Genomic DNA, 12,666 nt, shown 5'->3' on the forward strand with positions numbered 1-12,666 from the left:
TGGGACAATAGAAACACACCCAGCATATTCCTCCCAAGCTGACAAGTTACACTTATTATAAATTGTTACAACTTTGTGAGTTTACATTGTCCATACATATAACTTACATCAATTTAAACAGTATAACTTGGGGACAAACCTATCCAAAATTCACTTGAATAGGTTCAGGGGTTTAAAAGTTAGTATGGGCCATAATCCTGAGGCAAGAGGCTTTTAAACAGGCCTCTCCAAAACCCAGTTGCGAGGTTGGTTTCACCACAAAAAGCGTACCTCAAAACCTCATGACAGCAACACCCCAAACAAAGTGCAAAGGAGGCAATTGTAGAGATTGAGGTTAGAGTACATGGACAAGATTAAACATACCCTGAGTGGTGCAAAGATCTCTCGGCTGACTCCTGACCCAACGCAGTTCCGCCAGTAAACCCGGCTTCTTCCGGGGATATGGAAACATGTAAAAACCTCTCCAAAGGTAAAAAGGCCTCTCCAAAACCCAGTGGCGAGGTTGGTTTCGCCACACATCTCCCCTCCCCCCTTCCCCAGGGAAGACTAACCAGATACCTGACCTCAAGCCGGTCGGTACCTGAGTTAGTCTGGCAGGCCACCTACAACCAAATACTGGACCTGTTGAATTTAGTAGCCTGTCTCTGTCCAGTGAATCCACCAAGGTTATATCGGTAGCTGGTACTCCCGGTCTCTGAGTTGCTTTGTGGGCATGGATCAGCGGTACTCTGCCCTGGTACCAGCGCTACCATGGAAGAAGCCTGGTTGGAGTCTGGTTGTTGGAGGGGAAACCAACTGTCTCCCCTTTGGCTAAACAGCCCTGTTGCTGGGGGACAGGACCGACTGTCCCTACCCCCTGTGCTGTAAGTGCAGAGACCACGGTCCCACCTGCACTGTTGTGGGGCTTACTGTCTCCCCCTGGTGTGTTAAGCTGCCGCTGGGGAGAGGGGGTAAAGAGCTCCTCTCCCATACATACTTTCAGCCGCTGGGGAGGGCGACCGACCGCCTCTGCTCCCAATACAGTGTCCTGCTGCTGGGGAAAGGAGACTGGGCTCTCTATTCACTGTAGGACACTCTGCCCCTGGGGGACAGGACTGACTGTCTCTGCCCCCTGTAACTCCGCCTGCCGCTGGGGAATGGAGAATGGGCTCCCAATTCCCAATAAATAACACGGCCGCTGGGGAATGGAGACTGGGCTCCCAATTTCCTGTAAATCACCCAGCCGCTGGGGAATGGAGACTGGGCTCCCAATTCCCTGCAATTCACACGGCCAATAGGGAGAGGGGGTAACTAGCTCCTCTCCCATACATACTTCCAGCCTCTGGGGAGGGAGACCTACTGTTTCCACTCCCAATACAGTGTCCTGTTGCTGGGGAAAGGAGACTGGGCTCTCTATTCCCTGCTGGACACTCTGCCGCTGGGGAATGGAGACTGGGCTCCCAATTCCCGACACATCACTCGGCCGCTGGGGAATGGAGACTGGGCTCCCAATTCCCAAAAAATCATGCTGCTGCTGGGGGGCAGGAACAACTACCTCGGCCCCCTGTAACTCAGTCTGCTGCTGGGGAGGGAGTACGCTGCTCTCCTCTCCCTGCATTTCACACTGCCGCTGGGGAATGGAGACTGGGCTCCCAATTCCCTGCAGGACCGGTGGAGAGACCTCGGACCCATCTCTACCGGCCACCTGGGGTCCTTTCCAGTAACGCTCTACAATATCTGCCCAGCTGAATGTGTCTGGAGCTGGGTCTGTCACCTTACTGTCCTGCTGAGCCTTCCCAATGGAGTGGAAGAGATCTCGGTAGTCCTGCTCCAATTCCCACTCCAGGGTTGCTAGGTGAGCCAGGTCTTGCTCTACCTCATGGGGGTCATCCCACTCATGCCTAGGCCCCCTTTCATAGAAAATGTCCTGAAGTCTGGTTTGCGCATGGCTCCCAAAGCCAGGCTCTGCAAAGGACTCCCATAACAAGCCAGGACCATCAAACTCCTCTCCCTCTGGCTGGTCATGTTTAGCTGTCCACGGTATATACTGTGCCATATACCACCAAAGCGACTGGTAGGCATCCTCCAGCCATAGCTGCTGCCATACCCGGTGCTCTAGTTCCTTCACCCATTCCTCCAGGGGCTGCTCTCCCAGGAAGGGCATCCGCAGGGCCACTTGCTTCTGCAACCGCTGCTCTTCACTGGGGAGACTCTCACCCCGCTGGTATTGTACATTATCCAGGGCCTGGTACCAGATGCCTTTCCTTAATGCATCCCGGCCATCCAGATCCTCCTCCTCGTATAACACTGCTGGTTCCATACTGTTGCTTTTAGGGTCGCTGTACTGGGACATGCGTTGCCCTTAAATTGTAGAATCCACAGAAATGGTGTCTCCTGTAGCTGTCCTTCTGGCTGTAGGAACGATCCCACCGCTGCCACCAATTGTAACGGACCGTTTCAGCAGACAAGGGGTTAAAATCCGTTTAGGCGATATGCCCCTTTCTGAGAGACAGGCACAGCTACTGCAGAACACCAAACTCCTGAACTGGATACAAAATAGCACTCCAAACTGGAACCTCGCGAATAGCTGCTAGCAGACGAACAGGAAAAGCATACAATCAGCTTACACTCCTGGCAATCAGTCTCTAACAGCATACAGGGAATCCTCCCAATAACGAGACAAGGCTCCGTGTTGAGGGTCAAGCAGTGGTCTGACTGTACTTCAAGTACAGCCTCTTTTATTCACAAAAAACAAACATAGTACTGCCCACAGGGTTTTGAAATACAACCAATCAGTATATTACAACACATACAATGTAAGTACAGCAACCAATCTTTCACGCCCCCAGAGGACCAGAAGGGAGACTGCGACACAGGACAGATACAACATATCCCCACAATGCATCATGGTTTCCTCCTCTCTATCCTGGAGACAACCGAGGAGCAATCCAATTATCTCTCAGGACAAAGGGAAATCGCCAATACACATGTGGAGACAACGGGACAGACATCACCATTTTAAACACACAATGGCACAATGGGACAATAGAAACACACCCAGCATATTCCTCCCAAGCTGACAAGTTACACTTATTATAAATTGTTACAACTTTGTGAGTTTACATTGTCCATACATATAACTTACATCAATTTAAACAGTATAACTTGGGGACAAACCTATCCAAAATTCACTTGAATAGGTTCAGGGGTTTAAAAGTTAGTATGGGCCATAATCCTGAGGCAAGAGGCTTTTAAACAGGCCTCTCCAAAACCCAGTGGCGAGGTTGGTTTCGCCACAAAAAGCGTACCTCAAAACCTCATGACAGCAACACCCCAAACAAAGTGCAAAGAAGGCAATTGTAGAGATTGAGGTTAGAGTACATGGACAAGATTAAACATACCCTGAGTGGTGCAAAGATCTCTCGGCTGACTCCTGACCCAACGCAGTTCCGCCAGTAAACCCGGCTTCTTCCGGGGATATGGAAACATGTAAAAACCTCTCCCCTATATAGTGTCGACACAGGTGTGTGGAAGAAAATTAAGATTTCAGGACCTGAATGACGCCACCAATGGAGTTGAAGCTCCAGTAATTGAGGACCAATCAGTGGAGGCAAAAGCACCTAGTAGGGGCAGGACTAGACTGACAGAGCGATCATGTAAACAAACACATGACCGCAGTGTCAGAAATGTGTCAGAGGGCACGCCCAGACTCCACCTGAAGAGCCAATCAAAAGCACCTAGTAGGGGCAGGACTAGACTGACAGAGCGATCATGTGAACAAACACATGACCGCAGTGCTGGCAGGTAGGAACTGAACATAAGATAGAATAACACAGTATAACAAGACACATAGTTAACGCCTCATTATACTACTCGATAATAGGTGACTACATTGTACTGTGGACAGGTGGATTACACCCCACCACACGGCGATGATATATTACAAGACCATGTTCAGACTCATCATAATCAAAATCATACCATGGACAATAAAAGGGTGCATACCATATATTGTGAAAGGGAATAGTGGCACAAGTGCCAGTATCCCAAAGCATCAGCTGACTTGGCTTGACATAAAGTGCTAATGCGTGAAGCAGATATGATATATGTTAATGGAGGCACCAACCATGGGGGCTGAATTGCTACAATATTATGTTAAATCATACACAATAAAATAAGTGCCAATAGGGTACACATAGATAAAATAAAACACAACCAAGTAATTATGTACTTAACGAGAGAGGAAAAGACACAAGTGATAAGCAGGTTAGTAGGGTGCTCATTGTTTGGCTTGGCTGCCGTGGTAAAATGCCTGTGTCCCGCACTTGACTGCTGTAACTTATCACTGGCCCCAGTGGTGTACAGCACCAAGGCCAGTAATTCGATGCAGTAGTCATGTGCACTATTACACTACAGCTTTCTATATAAAGGATTATTTTAAAGGATGTTGCTGCAAATTGGAAAACCCCCTTAACCCCTTAAGGACCGGGCTCATTTTCACCTTAAGGACCAGGCCATTTTTTGCAAATCTGACCAGTGTCACTTTAAGTGGTGATAACTTTAAAACGCTTTGACTTATCCAGGCCATTCTGAGATTGTTTTTTCGTCACATATTGTACTTCATGATACTAGTAAAAAAAAGTCAAAAAAATTAATTTTTTTGCATAATAAAATACCTAATTTACCAAAAATTTGGAAAAATTAGCAAATTTCAAAGTTTCAGTTTCTCTACTTCTGTAATACATAGTAATACCCCAAAAAATTGTGATGACTTAACATTCCCCATATGTCTACTTCATGTTTGAATTATTTTGGGAATGATATTTTATTTTTTGGGGATGTTACAAGGCTTAGAAGTTTAGAAGCAAATCTTGAAATTTTTCAGAAATTTACAAAAACCCAATTTTTAGGGACCACTACAGCTCTGAAGTCACTTTGCGAGGCTTACATAATAGAAACCGCCCAAAAATGACCCCATTCTATAAACTACACCCCTCAAGGTATTCAAAACTGATTTTACAAACTCCGTTAACCCTTTAGGTGTTGCACAAGAGTTATTGGCAAATGGGGATGAAATTTGAGAATTTCATTTTTTTGCCTAATTTTCCATTTTAACCCATTTTTTCCACTAACAAAGCAAGGGTTAACAGCCAAACAAGACTGTATCTTTATTGCCCTGACTCTGCTGTTTACAGAAACACCCCATATGTGGCCATAAACTACTGTACGGCCACACAGCGGGGCGTAGAGTGAAAGGTGCGCCGTATGGTTTTTGGAAGCCAGATTTTGCTGGACAGTTTTTTTGACACCATGTCCCATTTGAAGCCCCCTGATGCACCCCTAGAGTAGAAACTCCATAAAAGTGACCCCATCTAAGAAACTACACCCCTCAAGGTATTCAAAACTGATTTTACAAACTCCGTTAACCCTTTAGGTGTTGCACAAGAGTTATTGGCAAATGGGGATGAAATTTGAGAATTTCATTTTTTTGCCTAATTTTCCATTTTAACCCATTTTTTCCACTAACAAAGCAAGGGTTAACAGCCAAACAAGACTGTATCTTTATTGCCCTGACTCTACTGTTTACAGAAACACCCCATATGTGGCCATAAACTACTGTACGGCCACACAGCGGGGCGTAGAGTGAAAGGTGCGCCGTATGGTTTTTGGAAGCCAGATTGTGCTGGACAGTTTTTTTGACACCATGTCCCATTTGAAGCCCCCCTGATGCACCCCTAGAGTAGAAACTCCATAAAAGTGACCCCATCTAAGAAACTACACCCCTCAAGGTATTCAAAACTGATTTTACAAACTTTGTTAACCCTTTAGGTGTTGCACAAGATTCAATGGAAAATAGAGATATAATTTCAAAATTTCACTTTTTTGGCAGATTTTCCATTTTAATATTTTTTTTCCAGTAACAAAGCAAGGGTTAACAGCCAAACAAAACTCATTATTTATGGCCCTGATTCTGTAGTTTACAGAAACACCCCATATGTGGTCGTAAACTACTGTACGGGCACACGGCAGGGCGCAGAAGGAAAGGAATGCCATACGGTTTTTGGAAGGCAGATTTTGCTGGACTGGTTTTTTGACACCATGTCCCATTTGGAGCCCCCCTGATGCCCCCCTAGAGTAGAAACTCCATAAAAGTGACCCCATCTAAGAAACTACACCCCTCAAGGTATTCAAAACTGATTTTACAAACTTTGTTAACCCTTTAGGTGTTGCACAAGATTCAATGGAAAATAGAGATACAATTTCAAAATTTCACTTTTTTGGCAGATTTTCCATTTTAATATTTTTTTTCCTGTAACAAAGCAAGGGTTAACAGCCAAACAAAACTCATTATTTATGGCCCTGATTCTGTAGTTTACAGAAACACCCCATATGTGGTCCTAAACTACTGTACGGGCACACGGCAGGGTGCAGAAGAAAAGGAATGCCATACGGTTTTTGGAAGGCAGATTTTGCTGGACTGGTTTTTTGACACCATGTCCCATTTGAAGCCCCCCTGATGCACCCCTAGAGTAGAAACTCCAAAAAAAGTGACCCCATTTTAGAAAGTACGGAATAGGGTGGCAGTATTGTTGGTACTAGTTTAGGGTACATATGATTTTTGGTTGCTTACACTTTTTGTGCGGCAAGGTAACAAGAAATAGCTTTTTTGGCATGTTTTTTTTTTTTGTTATTTACAACATTCATCTGACAGGTTAGATCACGTGGTAATTTTATAGAGCAGGTTGTCACGGACGCGGCGATACCTAATATGTATACAATTTTTTTTATTTATGTAAGTTTTATACAATAACTTCATTTTGAAAACCAAAAAATTGTTTAGTGTCTCCATAGTCTAAGAGCCATAGTTTTTTCAGTTTTTGGGTGATTATCTTGAGTAGGGTCTAATTTTTTGCGGGGTGAGATGACAGTTTGATTGGCACTATTTTGGGGTGCATATGACTTTTTGATCGCTTGCTATTACACTTTTTGTGACGTAAGATGGCAAAAAATTGCTTTTTTTACACAGTTTTTTTTTTTTTTTTTTACGGTGGTCACCTGAGGGGTTAGGTCATGTGATATTTATATAGAGCCGGTCGATACGGACGCGGCGATACCTAATATGTATACTTTATTTTTATTTATGTACATTTTACACAATGATTTTATTTTTGAAACCAAAAAAATCATGTTTTAGTGTTTCCATAGTCTAAGAGCCATAGTTTTTTCAGTTTTTGGGCGATTATCTTGAGTAGGGTCTCATTTTTTGCGGGATGAGATGACGGTTTGATTGGTACTATTTTGGCGTACATGCGACTTTTTTGATCACTTTTATTACCTTTTTTGGGAAGTAAGGTGGGCAAAATTTCAATTTTCTCATAGTTTTTATTTTTTTATTTTTATGGCGTTCACTGTGCGGGGAAAGTAACATGACCATTTTATAGATCAGGTCGTTACGGACGCGGCGATACCTAATATGTGTAGTGTATTTTATTTTTTTAATTTTTATTCAGTGATAAATGTTTTTTTTTTTTATCTTAACTTTTTTCACTTTTTATTTGATTTTTTTGACCCAGACCCACTTGGTTCTTGAAGATCCAGTGGGTCTGATGTCTGTAAAATACAGAACAGAACCTATATAGGTTTCTGCACTGTATTTTACTTACACTGAACAGGTCTATGCTTTCAGCACAGATCTGTTCAGCACCATGGACAGCAGGACGCCTGATCAGGCGTCCTGTTGCCATGGGAACCTTCCCCGTCTGCTCAGTTATGGTCAGAACTTCGCAGACGGGGAAGGGTAAGGACGGGGTTCTGGGGGGGCTGTCTGGGGGCTCTCTCCTTCTCCCATCGGGGGGCTGCAAAGGCACAGCAGCCCCCCGATCGGAGAGGGAGGGAGCTCCCTCTTACTGTTAACCTTTTCCATACAGCGGTCCGTACGGACCGCTGTATGGAAAGGGTTAAACGGCTGACATCGCATCAACGATGTCAGCCGTTTATACCAGGGTGCCAGCAATGTGCTGGCACCCTGGTATACCCACTGTACACCAACGATTATGCAATGGGAGGCGGGCGGGGGATCGCGATCCCGCCTGCCGCACCGCCCGCCTCCCGCAACGCCCCCACTGCATGCGACACCCCCCCTGCACCACCCGCCGCCATCAAATCGTGCAGGGGTGCAGGGGGGGGTTAACAATATTGATTTCGGGCACTCTGAAGTTTCTGATCCCCGCGGTCAGGGACCGCGGGGATCAGAAACGGCAAAAAGCGCAGCAAACCGCAGGTCTGAATTGACCTGCGGTTTTCTGCGATCGCCGATACGGGGGGGTCAAATGACCCCCCCCCTGCGTTGTTACGGGATGCCGGCTGAATGATTTCAGCCGAAATCCCGTTCCGATTAACCCCAGCGGCGCCGGAATTAAGATTTTAAGTTAGGACGTACCGGTACGCCCTTGGTCCTTAAGGACTCGGGAAATAGGGCGTACCGGTACGCCCTATGTCCTTAAGGGGTTAACCACTTAAGGACCCCTAGTGACCAGGCCCTTTTTTACAAATCGGCACTCCACAACTTTAGCAGTTTATTGCTCGGTCATGCAACTTACCACCCAAATAAATTTTACCTCCTTTTCTTCTCACTAATAGAGCTTTCATTTGGTGGTATTTCATTGCTGCTGACATTTTTACATTTTTTGTTATTAATCGAAATTTTATGATTTTTTTGCAAAAAAATTACATTTTTCACTTTCAGTTGTAAAATTTTGCAAAATAAACGACATCCATATATAAATGTGTGGTTAGTTTGAAATCAAAATGTGTAAAAAAATGGCCTGTGAAATCCGAAAGGTGCTCTTTGGAATGTGTGCCCCTTTGCCGATCTAGGTGGCAAAAAAGTGACACACATCTGGTATTGCCGTACTCAGGAGAAGTTGGGGAATGTGTTTTAGAGTGTCATTTTACTGCTAACTTGTGACAAAAAATAAAAAATTCGAGGAACTCGCCATGCCCCTCACGGAATACCTTGGGGTGTCTTCTTTCCAAAATGGGGTCACTTGTAAGGTAGTTATGCTGCCCTGGCAATTTAGGGGCCATAATGTGTGGTAAGTAGTTTTAAATCAAAATGTGTAAAAAATGACCTGTGAAATCCGAAAGGTGCTCTTTGGAATGTGTGCCCCTTTGCCCACCTATGCGGCAAAAAAGTGACACACATCTGGTATCACCGTACTCAGGAGAAGTTGGGGAATGTGTTTTGGGGTGTCATTTTACATATACCCATGCTGGGTGAGAGAAATATCTCTGCAAAAGACAACTTTTCCCATTTTTTTATACAAAGTTGGCATTTGCCAAGATATTTATCTCACCCAGCATGGGTATATGTAAAATGACACCCCAAAACACATTGCCCAACTTCTCCTGAGTATGGCGATACCAGATGTGTGACACTTTTTTGCAGCCTAGATGCGCAAAGGGGCCCAAATTCCTTTTAGGGGGGCATTTTTAGACATTTGGATCCCAGACTTCTTCTCACGCTTTCAGGCCCCTAAAATGCCAGGGCAGTATAAATACCCCACATGTGACCCCATTTTGGAAAGAAGACACCCCAAGGTATTCAATGAGGGGCATGGCGAGTTCATATAATTTTTTATTTTTTTTTGGCACAAGTTAGCGGAAATATTTATTTTTATTTTTTTCTCACAAAGTCTCCCTTTCCGCTAACTTGGGACAAAAATGTCAATCTTTCATGGACTCAATATGCCCCTCACAGAATACCTTGGGGTGTCTTCTTTCCGAAATGGGGTCACATGTGGGGTATTTATACTGCCCTGGCATTTTAGGGGCCCTAAAGCGTGAGAAGAAGTCTGGAATATAAATGTCTAAAAAATGTTACGCATTTGGATTCCGTGAGGGGTATGGTGAGTTCATGTGAGATTTTATTTTTTGACACAAGTTAGTGGAATATGAGACTTTGTAAGGAAAAAAAAATAATAATAATAAATTCCGCTAACTTGGGCCAAAAAAAAATCTGAATGGAGCCTTACAGGGGGGTGATCAATGACAGGGGGGTGATCAGGGAGTGTATATGGGGTGATCACCCCCCTGTCATTGATCACCCCTCTGTCATTGATCACCCCTCTGAAAGGCTCCATTCAGACGTCCATATGTTTTTTACGGATCCACGGATACATGGATCGGAACCGCAAAACACATACGGACGTCTGAATGGAGCCTTACAGGGGGGTGATCAATGACAGGGGGGTGATCAATGACAGGGGGGTGATCAGGGAGTGTATATGGGGTTATCACCCCCCTGTCATTGATCACCCCCTGTAAGGCTCCATTCAGACGTCCGTATGCGTTTTGCGGATTCGATCCACAGATGCGTGGATCCGTAAAACACATATGGGCGTCTGAATGGAGCCTTACAGGGGGGTGATCAATGACAGGGGGGTGATCAATGACAGGGGGTGATCAGGGAAAGGATATGAGGTGATCACCCCCCTGTCACTGATCACCCCCCTGTAAGGCTCCATTCAGACGTCCGTATGTGTTTTGCGGATCCGATCCATAGATGCGTGGATTCATAAAACACATACAGACGTCTGAATGGAACCTTACAGAGGGGTGATCATCCCATATAGACTCCCTGATCACCCCCCTGTAAGGCTCCATTCAGACGTCCGTATGCATTTTACGGATCCGATCCATGGATGCGTGGATCCGTAAAACACATACGGGCGTCTGAATGGAGCCTTACAGGGGGGTGATCAATGACTGGGGGGTGATCAATGACAGGGGGTGATCAGGGAGTGTATATGGGGTGATCACCCCCCTGTCACTGATCACCCCCCTGTAAGGCTCCATTCAGACGTCCGTATGTGTTTTGCGGATCCGATCCATAGATGCGTGGATCCGTAAAACACATACGACATATGAATGGAGCCTTACAGGGGGGTGATCAATGACAGGGGGGTGATCAATGACAGGGGGGTGATCAATGACAGGGGGTGATCAGGGAGTGTATATGGGGTGATCACCCCCCTGTCACTGATCACCCCCCTGTAAGGCTCCATTCAGATGTCCGTATGTGTTTTGCAGATCCGATCCATAGATGTGTGGATCCGTAAAACACATACAGACGTCTGAATGGAGCCTTACAGGGGGTGATCATCCCATATAGACTCCCTGATCACCCCCCTGTAAGGCTCCATTCAGACGTCCGTATGTGTTTTGCGGATCCGATCCATGTATCCGTGGATCCGTAAAAATCATACGGACGTCTGAATGGAAACTTACAGGGGGTGATCAATGACGGAGGTGATCAGGGAGTCTATATAGGTGATCACCCCTCTGTCATTGATCACCCCCCCTGTAAGGCTCCATTCAGACGTCCGCATGTGTTTTGCGGATCCGATCCATGTATCCGTGGATCCGTAAAAATCATACGGACGTCTGAATGGAACCTTACAGGGGGGTGATCAATGACGGAGGTGATCAGGGAGTCTATATGGGTGATCACCCCTCTGTCACTGATCACCCCCCTGTAAGGCTTCATTCAGACGTCCGTATGTGTTTTGCGGATCTGATCCATAGATGCGTGGATCCGTAAAACACATACAGACGTCTGAATGGAGCCTTACAGGGGGTGATCATCCCATATAGACTCCCTGATCACCCCCCTGTAAGGCTCCATTCAGACGTCCGTATGTGTTTTGCGGATCCGATCCATTTATCCGTGGATCCGTAAAAATCATATGGACGTCTGAATGGAGCCTTACAGGGGGGTGATCAATGACGGAGGTGATCAGGGAGTCTATATGGGTGATCACCCCTCTGTCATTGATCACCCCCCTGTAAGGCTCCATTCAGACGTCCGCATGTGTTTTGCGGATCCGATCCATGTATCCGTGGATCCGTAAAAATCATACGGACCTCTGAATGGAGCCTTACAGGGGGGTGATCAATGACAGGGGGGTGATCAATGACAAGGGGGTTATCAATGACAGGGGGGTGATCAAGGAGTCTATATGGGGTAATCAGGGGTGATCAGGGTTAATAAGTGACAGGGGGGGTGTAGTGTAGTGTAGTGGTGTTTGGTCCTACTTTACTGAGCTGCCTGTGTCCTCTGGTGGTCGATCCAAACAAAAGTGACCACCAGAGGACCAGGTAGCAGGTATATTAGATGCTGTTATCAAAACAGTGTCTAATATACCTGTTAGGGGTTAAAAAAAAATCACATCTCCAGCCTGCCAGCGAACGATCGCCGCTGGCAGGCTGGAGATCCTGTCTCTTACCTTCCGTTCCTGTGAACGCGCACGCCGGTGTGCGCGCGTTCACAGGAAATCTCGCCTCTCGCGAGATGACGCCTATTGGCGTTAGTGTGACCTGGGAGAGCCGCCGCGATGACCCCTTTCGGCGTTAGCGTGGCGGCAAGCGGTTAAGTGTCAATATTTGCATTAAACTATAGAGTGGGCCCTATAGTCACTTCTACTGGTGGGCCATTGGCACCCCAGTCCGACACTGGGTAGCAGCAGCAGCAGTGGCAGTAACAGTGTAAAATAGTGGCCCCATAACAGAGTGTGGATGGGCAGCAGGAGCGCTGACAGTGACAATAGTGGCCCCATGACAGAGTGGGGAAGGGGGGGCAACAGCAGTGGCAGTAAGGCTGTTCACATAACCGTTTATTTTTCAGTT

The sequence above is a fragment of the Bufo gargarizans genome, chromosome 5 (genome assembly GCF_014858855.1).
Source record: "Bufo gargarizans isolate SCDJY-AF-19 chromosome 5, ASM1485885v1, whole genome shotgun sequence".
NCBI classification, from domain to species: domain Eukaryota; kingdom Metazoa; phylum Chordata; class Amphibia; order Anura; family Bufonidae; genus Bufo; species Bufo gargarizans.